Here is a 12,799-nt window from a genome sequence, read left to right on the forward strand (position 1 = left end):
ATCACTATTTCTTACAGATCTACGAATAACTTACTCATTGTATTTATCTGTATCATTCACATTTTAACTATTTCAACTTTATTTTATTTTAGAATTTGCACACATTAGAGAAATAATATTCCACATAAATATACGTTTTCAGCAGCAATATGGTTCATATTAAGATGCATTAACTATTATTTCATAAAAAATTCTGATCAATTGAGATGTTTATCCTCTTTGTAACAAAATCAATTTTTCAGGTAAAGGAGGCTGTATTTAAGTTTTCAAGCTAAACAATATAATTTGCATCCATACAGTGAATTTAAAAAACAAAACACTAGCACTAAGTACTTCAATCTAAGTTTTACTTTTCAGTAGCAGAACTGAATGTGACCTGAGGTTTAGACTTTTCAAATTATATATATATATATATATATATATATATATATATATATATATATATATATATATATATATATATATATATATATATATAAAAAAAATAAATAATACATACTTGTTAATTACAACAGGCAAAAGATCAGCTGTCAAACTGAATATTAAAAACTGAATAATAGTACTTATTAAGAAATTCACCCCAATAAATTGACACACATTTCACCATTATAGTGCATCTTCAGATCTTTTAAAATTGCTGGTAATTAATTTGCAAATGAATGAGGTTTAAATCCAGGTACATACACTGAGCAGTGCAGGCAATGTCCTCCTGAGAGAAACAACTCACTCATGTTAAAAAAAATACCTGCAAAACGAAAAAAAAAAAACAAAAGGAAGTGAGTTCAAACACAGTGCAAACAGAGCACATGCTGATAGCATCAGACACAACGACTCTGTTACACTCGTCACTTTTAAGCCAGCTTTGACGCCACTTAGGTTGTTGTTGTGTGCACTACCTTCAGTTCAAAAAGCATGTTCATTTTAAACAAAGGCCTGCATTGGCTACAAGGAAATCTTTTAATTTATAAGAGGCTGTATGTTTTTTTTTAATTGTATCATCCATAGTACCATGATGCGTTGTTAGTATATGGTGTATAAACTTGGGTTCTGGGGGTGGGGGGGTTCTTTTTAACTGTTAAATGAATGAATGAGTGAGTCTCATTTTGTTGAATAGCAAAAATAATAAATCTTAATTAGCATGGAACGCCTTTGAAGTAGAAACGCACACGTGACACAAATGACAGGCTTGTGTTGATTTAAACACTTTGATATCTGTGGTTTGGGGAAGGGAACTGTCTTTCCCCAAGGGATAGTTAATATGACGTCATCGGGCACACACTACAGTCCAGGGGCTATACGTGCACATACCTAACCCAATTCAGATCAGTGCTCAAGTCTAAACGGGTGGCTCAACTGATAAGAATCTTTTAATCTGATTGACCCTAAACCAGCTCAGGTTTGTTGTATGAAAGCTGCGTATCTGACTTTAATCTGGAGGAGAAACCAAGTATTTTCTGTTTATCAAGTTGAAGTTAAAATGACTGACTGAGCATGTGTCAGTCTTACAAAGGAAATCCTAAAAGAGTGGGCAGCTATATAACTGTTTTATATACACAAAAAATTATGTTTCCACACCTTGTAAACCACAAGCCACAGTTATTTTTCTTAATTGTAATTTAAACCTACAAAGTATGAGAGTTGTTTGCTTGTAGCTTTCTCACGCTCTATTTAAAACCCCAATAATCAATGTATTGCCAGCTAACCTTTCTACACAGTAACAGAATTGATGGTGTATCCTCTAGTGTACTTTTAATAAGCACCCAGAGTACTGTCTGAAAGTGGTCTTTAACCCCGGTAACCTAATACTTGTAACATAATGGATCATCTATAGCAAGTGGTCACTGCACACTGGTAGTCCTTTTATACAGATATGCATTTTGCAACAAACAGACCTAGGCAATCAATGCAACAGGAAAACCCTGCAAATCCAAATGGAATATCAGTATAACATTTTGTATCTTCAACATTCTATCTGATTTTCCAGACAAAACTAGTTATAGTTTAAAACCTACTGGCAGTGGTGTAGTGGTAAATAAAAAAGTGGGTAAACACCCCTGTTTGGTGCTCCAATTAAGTTGGCCATTGTTTCCCGTTTTTTTAATTGGATTTGGAGGACATCAGGGGCAAAAATGAAAGCCATTAAAATGCATTTCTGGCACTCAGTTCCACAGGGACAGTGACAACACTGTTTGAAGAATGATTTTAGTTTGTAAATAGCACAATCTAAAGAAGAGTCTCCAAGGCAAACAAAATGCATACATTATAAATGTCAGAACCCTGGAAAACCTTGTTTAAAAAAAGTTGTTGAAGCCCTCTCCCAAAAAAAGAAATACACCAATGCCCCCCCCCCCCCCCCCATCCAAATACAGTAATCCATCTCAAATCCACCTGTCACATATCTGCCCTCACCGTTTATCTGCCATGATCAATCTCTTCAGCAGTGTTAATTTATTATTGAGAAGATTAGTTCAGAGATTGTAGATCCTACCAAAGTTTTCATACACTGTGTTGTATGTGATCCGTGCGCTGCCATTTCTGGAAGTGTCATGTGAGCTGTTCAGTGTTTTATTATTTAAATAAATCATGTTCACCTGAGGGACATATCAACTTCAACCTCCATCTCGATCTCCTGCCTGTCACCCAGCAGTGAATTCACGCACCCACATGGCAGGCACAAGCATTAGTATCTTTCTAAACAAGGGATTTAGGGGAGCTCCCTAATAAAAGCGGAATCTGTGTATCAGCTGTGTATAATGGTATTTAAAACAGGATTCATTTATCTGCCTTTTTACATATTCACCCTCATTCCTACCGCAGTCGGATAATATGCATACAGGAGCTGTGCACCGACAGTGCGTGCAGCTCACTGACCCTCTAGGGAGAGACAGGTCCCATCCCTTGTGTATTTATGGGTCCCATCCCTTGTGTATTTTCGACGTGGATGAGGTTAAATTCCCCATTCCTATAAAATGTGGCTGGAGCCTTAATTAGCCATTAAACAATGACCTTATTAAGGCTCCAGCCACATTCCCACAGGGTTTATAGGGATGGGGAATTTAACCCCATCCATGCCACAGAAAATAAAAGGACCCACTCCGGGCTCATTAAGAGAAGAGAGAGTCGAGGAGTAGAGAACGGGAGCGAGGAGTAGAGAACAGGAGCGAGGAAGGAAATGCTACTAGTAGAAAGGAAACAAATGCTATATGTTCTGATGCAGAACCAGCAAGATACGTGTTTTTCTAGTGGAATTATTATTTGTCTGTTTTATTTGATCAATGTGCCTTTTTGTTTTGTAAAAGTGCTTTTGTTTTGTTTAAACTTTTCATTTATTAAATAGCTGTGCAAGCAGTGTTTTTCATACCCCAGTACTGCCTCTTGTATCTGTATCTTCCAGGTCTGTGACATCATCCACCAGCCAGCTTGCCACAACAATATATTGCTCAAATTAAAAGTGGGTAACGCTGTTTACTTGTGTATACCCTTGACTACACCACTGCCTGTTGGTATTAGTGGCTACAAATGATTTATGAATATAGAACTATCAGTTGATTCTTTTTAAATAATGTTTGTATTTTGTTTATTTATTTATTAGCAGTCACCCTTATACACAGTGACTTACAACTGTTACAAAATACCACAGTGAAAAGTATCACAATACAAATTATCAGATTATAAAATATCACATTACAGAATATCATATTACAGATAAGAGCAGTTATAAAGTACAATAAGATCAAATTCAAATAAGAGCAAAATAAATAATTCAGTAAATAATTACATTTAAGAGCGTGTTCGACTAAAGACAGTTATAACTTATAGTACTTATAACTTATAGTAAGATATTTGCTTGTATGAGTAAAGTCCAGGAAGAGAATGTAGTAAGTATGATAAATGGATGAGAATGATTTCAATTAAGAGCAATTACAAAAAACGTCAGTATGGTTACCTATAAGAGTAAAATCAAATACAAGATACAGGATGTAGTTCTATTTAAGAGCAGTAGTAGAATACGGCAAGGTATGGAACAGTTCAGTGGAAATACAAGCTGATGCAAGTGCTGGTACAATTGGGTGCCATATAGTGCCAGTATAGTGGAGAGTTGTGAGGTTTACAGATGCTGTCTGAACAGATGTGTCTTGAGGAGGCGCTGGAAGGTGGCCAGGGATTCAATAGTCCTGATATCCATGGGTAGGTCATTCCACCACTGAGGGGCAAGGGAGGAGAAGGAGCGGGCTCTGGAAGTGGGGAGCGAAGGCCCAAAATATGGATTTGAAGCTTGAATAACTCCACAAGTGCCTAGGAACACTAATAATTGATATTAAGTTCAATGCGTTGAGAGCCCAGTAGGTGGAGTTCTCACACAGCCACCTATTTTGATGTTTATACTTGCCAACAATTTAGGGACGCGTGTGTCTTGTTTTTGCTCTATCGACCACAATGAATTATTAACAAGTACAGTACAGTCAAGGGGCAATGATTTCCAAAGGACCTTGCCTCCTCTTGATGTTAGACACCTTCTAGGAACTATCAAAATTCAGCATTCACTAATCTCAAGATGTGAGTCGGAGCAAAAGATACCAACAGTTCCTGCAAATATACCCTAACCCTAAGGCCAAAATGGAGGACCTTATAAGTAGTAAGCAGAATTTTTAAATCAATCCTAAATTGAACAGGAAGCCAGTGCAGTGATTTCAGAAGTGTAGTGATATGTTGTGAATGACATGTGCGGTCAGCACTCCAGAAGCAGCATTTTGACCCACTACTACTACAACTATTACTACTACAGCTACTAATAATAATAATAATAATAATAATAATAATAATAATAATAATAATAATAATAAATATTACATTGACCAGAAATATAATGAGCTGTTTTTTCAAGCACAGTCATTAGAAGGACTTTATTCAAGTTTTACACAAGTACTTTATTATAAATAAATAAACATACAATGAAATGTTATTACAACAATGGTTAAAAAAAAAAAACATCAGGTACAATCCTCCCCCTTTATCACAGATTTGGGGTTCAGCCTTAAAAATTCAAGTGCTGGTGGGATGGGCAAATGGGAGTCATAACTATAGTGCATTCTTCTGCTGTAAAAACTCACTGAACTGTTTTCATTTAATAACTGCAACATGTGTGATTAAAGACTTGAAGCACCCAAATCATTATGTCTAGTAATGAGAAAGCAGCTCCTAAACACTGTGAAACAGAGCTCTATTTTCTAATGAGAATGCATGTATACGTGTTATGCAGCAATTCTTTTTGGTCTTTGTTAATCAAGTCAAACTATATTTTCTCTAATTATTCTGCAGTTTCTTTATAAACATAATCTGCTTGCCATTCTTGATAGTGAAAGGCACAGAGTGGGATCTCACAATTAAGAAGTATATAAGTATGTCTACAGCAGGTATGTGGTAGCTTCTTTAAAGTGGAAAGGTTTAGAAATCAGCACAAAGTTGTGTCATCACCAGTAACCTTATTTACGATGACATTCATTGTGTCAATAGTAAAAAGAAACAAAACATCCCACTTCTAATAACAAGCTTGTGTGCCAGATTTTCTAAACATCAATATTGACCACGTTGATGTTTTTCTGTGGACACTGATGTTGTTTTCTGTGGCGCACCACACACCAAGTGATCCCATTGAATGTCCCCAGTTTTACACCAGCGTCTTCTCCTTTTGTACTGCAAGTGAAAAGGGCTGTCAGATATGAGTGGAAGATGAAATGTAGGCGTTTTTATTTCATTGAGTAGAAGCATGAAGGCTTTGGAACACATCTTGATAATGCCGACCTGATTGCTTCACATAGCATAACCATTAACAGACCACAGAAATGCCAGCAACACAACACAAATATTACATACAGGTCTGGAAGCACACTAGTGCTGTTTCAATGTTAGGGGAATGTATTGCCGGTGTGTATTTGTTTGACTTTTCAAAATTGTACAATTTAAAATTGTATACAGTGCATGTGTGGTTCTACAAATGAATTATTCGACCAATGGCTACCCATGAGCTACATTAGTACAGTCATCCTACCTTGATTCCCATGGGCTGTTTTTACTCCCAGTAGTTAGAACAAGGCATGCTTTCTAAGCGTTTGCAGAGTTGTGTTGGAAATGCACCTTCATTCAAGTGAATTATCCCAATTTAGGGGACATAAAACAATATAAAAACAAATGTCAAAAGGAAATAAGAATCATGTTTAGCAGGTGCAGATAGCGTGGTTAAAGAATACATTAAAAAATGTTTATTTTCTCAATTAAAAAATATGAAGAGTTTAATTAAAGAACTGAATAAATCTTTGTAGATTTGCTGCAAGATATGTTAAGAAGCTGGCATGATATATTTCTAGATAGTGATAAAAGACTTTAAAAAATGCATGTTGCTTTTAAACACCATGCTAATTATTTTCATACTGTCAAACCCTTTAAATATAACGTCAACAAACAAAAAACTATGACAATAAGCAGAGCAGACTTCATCAGGAGTTCACCAATAACCTGGAAAAATAAGTATTCGACCACAGAAGATGTGTATGTACAGTATTGTGACATATTGTAATAATGAAAACATAAGACACCTCTATGCATTTCCCTTGGCAGTGTTCTGTGAACTATATCTCAATACTGTTCAGCAACTTACTTATAAACAATCTAATCGTATACTTCCGTTCCTCAGCTTGATATTAAGAGGATTGGAAATCAGTTGTATAAATAAAGAAAGTGAAATTATCAGGCGCTTGTCCCTATTGACTCCAATTATATTCTTGCTAAGACATTTCAAAGTGGTGGTAATAAGTGCAGGATGCCATTACCAAGAGTGACATTAAACTGATTTGTCTGTATATAATATTGTAGATGTTTTTATTTTTGTATGTGGATATACAGTACTGTGTGTTTGTTGGTTTTGTGTTTTTTAAGTAGTATTGTCATGGGGGGGTTACATTATATTCCTCCCAGGACATTGTGGTGAATTGTCTAATGGCAGTCAAGAAACTTGTGTTGCCTCAGAATTCAGGAAGTTTATTTAGATGTCTTTCACACACGACGGGTTGCAAGCTTCACTGTTGCCCTTTAAATTCTAAAAAAAAGCATCTGAAAACAATGTGATCTTTTACATGGGTTAGGATAAGCTGTGTAAATGCACGAACTAGAGAAATGCAAGAGGAAGTAGCAAAGAGTTTGCTTTAAAAACAAATATTTACAAGGCAATGGATTGTTTCAATTTTGATTGAATATTGCACAATGTACAGAAAACTGCACAATGCGGTATACTGTATATTAAAATGTTCATAGCCACATAAAAAAACTGAAAGCCATTAGTTGATAAAAGTCTGCCAGGCAGTTTAATATTTTGTGGATATGAACATTTTCATACGATCTATTTCAGCATATTGTGGAATTTACACTCATAGTGCTGATAAGTCTTTGTGTTTCACGTGTGCAGCTTGGATTTATTTCTTGTTTTTTAAACACTAGAAACCAATTTTGCCACACATATCATATTGAAATGAGAAGAAAACAAGATTCAGAGAAATGAAAGTGAAAGTGACATCGATGAGCAGTACATTTTCCCACAGAATATGCAGAGATTTAGAACATATTTACCTGTAGTATATTACCTATACTCACTTATCATTATTGCTGTTTAATATTTCATTATCAGCTACAGTTGCAGATACATGTAACCATGGTGATGTTCAGGAGGCAAGAACAAGTGCTCTTCCACCTTCCAATAAGCAACTCTTCTCCCCCTTCACCTCCTCTGCAACTGCATCTCCCTCTGGGGGTCAGATGAATAATGCCACCCTGCAGTGGATGCTCGGCAGATCAGGACCTTATATCTTTGATGGCAGCTCTCAGCTAGACAGAGGGGGACACCCGGCCAAATCCATACAAATCACCGAAGTGCAAAACCACTCGAGCACAATGGTGTCTGACTTTTTGCAAACATTGCTCCTGTCCAGTGAAATACAAGTTTTAAACGTGTACTACTCAAACCAGAGGCTGTGCAACACTGTGAAGGGACCCACCTATCCGGTGGGGGTGAAGGGAGGGGATTCAAATGCTGCATGGGAAATCACTGACTTAAAGGATCACCAAGTACTGCCAAAAGAGCGAGAGCAGACTGAAACAAGGAGCAAAACAAATGATTGCAACAATAACAGATTAAATACACAAATAAACTGGTTTAGTAAGGAACATAACAACCATAAGAGGAGGAGAGGTGGGCTCCACATACAGTGGTAGTATTGGTAGAATAAAGGGGTATAGCAGGAAGAGAGGGATTAAAATATGAATTGTTTTATGCATGCTTAATACCCATTGGAACAGAAAATAAAATTGTTGTCTATATAATACTGTATTATATTCGGCAGAATACTTGGAGCACTGACTCAGTGCTTTATTGTTCTCTGGAGCGCTCTGTTGTTGATGGTTGCTGAAGCACTTTGAATAAACTTCAATTTGACTCATCGCTGGTGACTGGTCTTTGATTTTATGGAGTGACCCTACAACTGCGAAACTCAAAGACATGAAAAAAAAATTTAAATGCTTTTGGAAGTACAAGCTGGGTAAGCAACAGAGAAAAAAATATCTGTAGTTACACCACTCAATTATATTTATTATAAATGAATGAATTACAATCTACAACTCCAGAAGCACCAATTAAATGGTCATCGGTGTGCACTGATCAGCTGGGAATGACCAGAGTCACCGATCACTCCATCTCCACAGAGAATGAAGTTCCTGTCTGGGGTCAATCATATCGAACCTCTCCATTGAAAATGGCTTTAGTCAAGGAACGCGTCCAAGACATGCTTTTGGATGGAGTTATAGAACCATCAAACTCCCCATGGTCCACACAAGTGGTGCTCACAGAGAAGAAAAATGGTGGTTACCTATTCTGTGTGGACTACTGGAAGCTGAATGCTAAGACCATCTTTGACGCATACCCCATGCCTCTCATTCATGACATCCTGGAGTCCCTGAATGGTGCTGCAGTGTTCAGTTCCCTAGATCTACGGTCGGGTTACTGGCAAGTGAGAAGACGGAATTTACCACACCCTTTGGTTTTTATCAGTTTAATGTAATGCCACTTGGGTTAAATGCTCTTTTCAATGGCTGATGGAGAGAGTGTTAGGAGACCTTCGAGGGAAGATCTGTTTCATCTACATAGACAACATCATTGTCTATTCACCAAACTCAGCACAGCATTTTCAAGACCTCGACGTTGTCTTCCACAAGCTTCATCTGGCCAGTATGACTCTCAATGTCAAAAAATGTCACAACTTTAAACACACTCTCCATTTTCTCAGTCATGTGGTTTCAGGTGAGGGTGTAGTGGCTGATCCCCACAAACCAACCAGGAATATCCCATATCTACCAACTTGAAGGAGGTTCAACGGTTCCTAGGTTTGGCAGGGTGGTACCACAAGTACATCCCAAGGTTTGTGGATACTGGTGCACCACTTAACAACTTCAAAAAGAAGGATGTCTCCTGGAAATGGACTGGAGAGTGCCTGAACAGTTTAAAACTCCTACAAGAAGCTTTGATCAGGTCCGCAATCCTGGCTCATCCGAACATCAACAAGACATTCCAAGTCTTTAATGATGTCAGCGATGTTGTTGTTCTGACCCTTTTAATTAGGGTCAGTAGCCTGGCCAGGTTCAAACTTCATTTCCCACAGTTCCTTGCAAACATCCTCTGTTCATCCTCTCTCCCCAATTAGCTCATTCAAACATCCACTCCTCCAATCTCAGAGCTTTTTAGAAGCCAGCACCTGTACTAAAGTTGGCTGATTAGGATTGGAGGGCAACTCCCTTTCTCTGAGGAATCCATCATAACCTACAGCAGCACAAACTTAAATCTCAATGAATCTTTTAGCGTCATTAGATAATTCCAGTGCAGTCATTCTTTTTTTTTTCTATTGTATCCTGTGCTTTGTCTAAACTCTTCTTTTTGTTTCATTGTTACTTGTTTAAGTATAGCTTTTTTTCAAGGTCTGTTTAGTGTTTATTGTTTTGTGTGTTCTTTTTTTTCGTGTTTTTTCCTGATCCTCCTGATTTTTTCCAAAAATCAACATTCAGCTCAGCACTACTGGACAGACTCATCATTTTCAAGGTGCTCATTTTTTTTCAAGTTTTTACAATCACCATCATTACTGGACTCTGCTGGTGAGATCATTCCTTTTCTGTTTGGATTTTTTCTCCTTTAATTTTCTACTTTGTTTCCTGTATTTTTTTTTTTTGGTTTTGTTACTTTCTTTGGTTTTCAATGACATTGCTCTGCTGGACTTGTTAGACTTATCTTTCATACACCATCCATTGCCATCCAGATTATTATTATTATTGTTGTTACCATCTTTGTCTGTCTGTCTGTAAATTGATTTTGTGTTTGTGTGTTTTGGGGGGGACGGACACACACTACACCTTTTGTGTTACTTTTTGGCCTTCTGTTTTCCATTTACTGTACCAGCTCTTACCTGTTACCTGCAATTATTAATTATTAAGAGGAGATTAAATGTTTAAGAGATACAAATGGCAAAATCATAGAGGAAGAAAAAAAAATAGCAAATATGTTAAATGATTACTTTTCACAAGTTTTTACAAAGGAAGATACTGACAACATGCCCCACATGTCATCCAGTTCCTATCCAGTTTTAAATAACTTTAGCATAACTGAGGCAGAAGTGTTAAAGGGACTAGGAGCTCTTAAAATAAACAAATCCCCTGGGCCGGATGAGATCCTCCCAGTAGTACTCAAAGAAATGAAAGAAGTAATTTACAAACCGCTAACCAAGATCATGCAGCAGTCTCTTGACACTGGGGTGGTACCGACAGACTGGAAAATTGCAAACGTAATACCGATCCACAAAAAGGGAAACAAAACTGAACCAGGTAACTACAGACCAGTAAGCCTGACTTCTATTATATGCAAACTTATGGAAACTATAATAAGATCCAAAATGGAAAATTACCTATATGGTAACAGGGTACTGGGAGACAGTCAACATGGTTTTAGGAAAGGGAGATCGTGCCTAACTAACTTGCTTGATTTTTTTGAGGATGCAACATCGATAATGGATAATTGCAAAGCATATGACATGGTTTATTTAGATTTCCAGAAAGCTTTTGACAAAGTCCCGCACAAAAGATTAATTCTCAAACTGAACGCAGTTGGGATTCAAGGAAACACATGTACATGGATTAGGGAGTGGTTAACATGTAGAAAACAGAAAGTACTGATTAGAGGAAAAACCTCAGAATGGAGTGTGGTAACCAGCGGTGTACCACAGGGATCAGTATTAGGTCCTCTGCTATTCCTAATCTACATTAATGATTTAGATTCTGGTATAGTAAGCAAACTTGTTAAATTTGCAGATGACACAAAAGTAGGAGGAGTGGCAAACACTGTTGCAGCAGCAAAGGTCATTCAAAATGATCTAGACAAGATTCAGAACTGGGCAGACACATGGCAAATGACATTTAATAGAGAAAAGTGTAAGGTACTGCACGCAGGAAATAAAAATGTACATTATAAATATCATATGGGAGATATTGAAATTGGAGAAGGAATCTATGAAAAAGACCTAGGAGTTTTTGTTGACTCAGAAATGTCTTCATCTAGGCAATGTGGGGAAGCTATAAAAAAGGCTAACAAGATACTCGGATACATTGTGAAAAGTGTTGAATTTAAATCAAGGGAAGTAATGTTAAAACTGTACAATGCACTTGTAAGACCTCATCTTGAATATTGTGTGCAGTTCTGGTCACCTCGCTATAAAAAAGATATTGCTGCTCTAGAAAGAGTGCAAAGAAGAGCGACCAGAATTATTCCGGGCTTAAAAGGCATGTCATATGCAGACAGGCTAAAAGAATTGAATCTGTTCAGTCTTGAACAAAGAAGACTACGTGGCGACCTAATTCAAGCATTCAAAATTCTAAAAGGTATTGACAGTGTCGACGCAAGGGACTTTTTCAGCCTGAAAAAAGAAACAAGGACCAGGGGTCACAAATGGAGTTTAGAAAAAGGGGCATTCAGAACAGAAAATAGGAGACACTTTTTTACACAGAGAATTGTGAGGGTCTGGAATCAACTCCCCAGTAATGTTGTTGAAGCTGACACCCTGGGATCCTTCAAGAAGCTGCTTGATGAGATTTTGGGATCAATAAGCTACTAACAACCAAACGAGCAAGATGGGCCGAATGGCCTCCTCTCGTTTGTAAACTTTCTTATGTTCTTATGTTCTTATGTTCTTATGATAGCTTCAATAGACAGACTACCCTCTTCAAAATGAGGTAGTCAATGAGCGGCTCATCCAGTTAAAGCACTGCCGCTGGGAGCGCAGGGTGAGTCACACAGCTTGGACGGCGCCAGCTTGCAACCGGGCTGTCCAAATTGGGGGAATAAATGCAAATAATTATTGATCATTCGATTAAAAAAAAAAATAATAATAATCAGGTAATACATTTTTAAAAGCAAGGTGCCACCTTATAGTGCAGTGGCACCAGGAATATTATCCATTCACTACACAGAATGTATTTCATAGCAGTTCTGGGAAGCACTGTACTTGAGGACTGGCCTTCTTATTATCATCTACAATTATCTACAGCATTCAGTGATACCAATGTGTTTGTAGTAGTAAGTAAGGGGTCTAAGTGGGGTACTGACTTGAATGCTATATATATATATATATATATATATATTATATATATATATATATATATATATATATATATATAGTGATGGATTGCCATCCAATCACATGTTTTCCTTTTTCAAATA

The sequence above is a fragment of the Polyodon spathula genome, chromosome 9, assembly GCF_017654505.1.
Source record: "Polyodon spathula isolate WHYD16114869_AA chromosome 9, ASM1765450v1, whole genome shotgun sequence".
Classification (NCBI taxonomy): Eukaryota; Metazoa; Chordata; class Actinopteri; order Acipenseriformes; family Polyodontidae; genus Polyodon; species Polyodon spathula.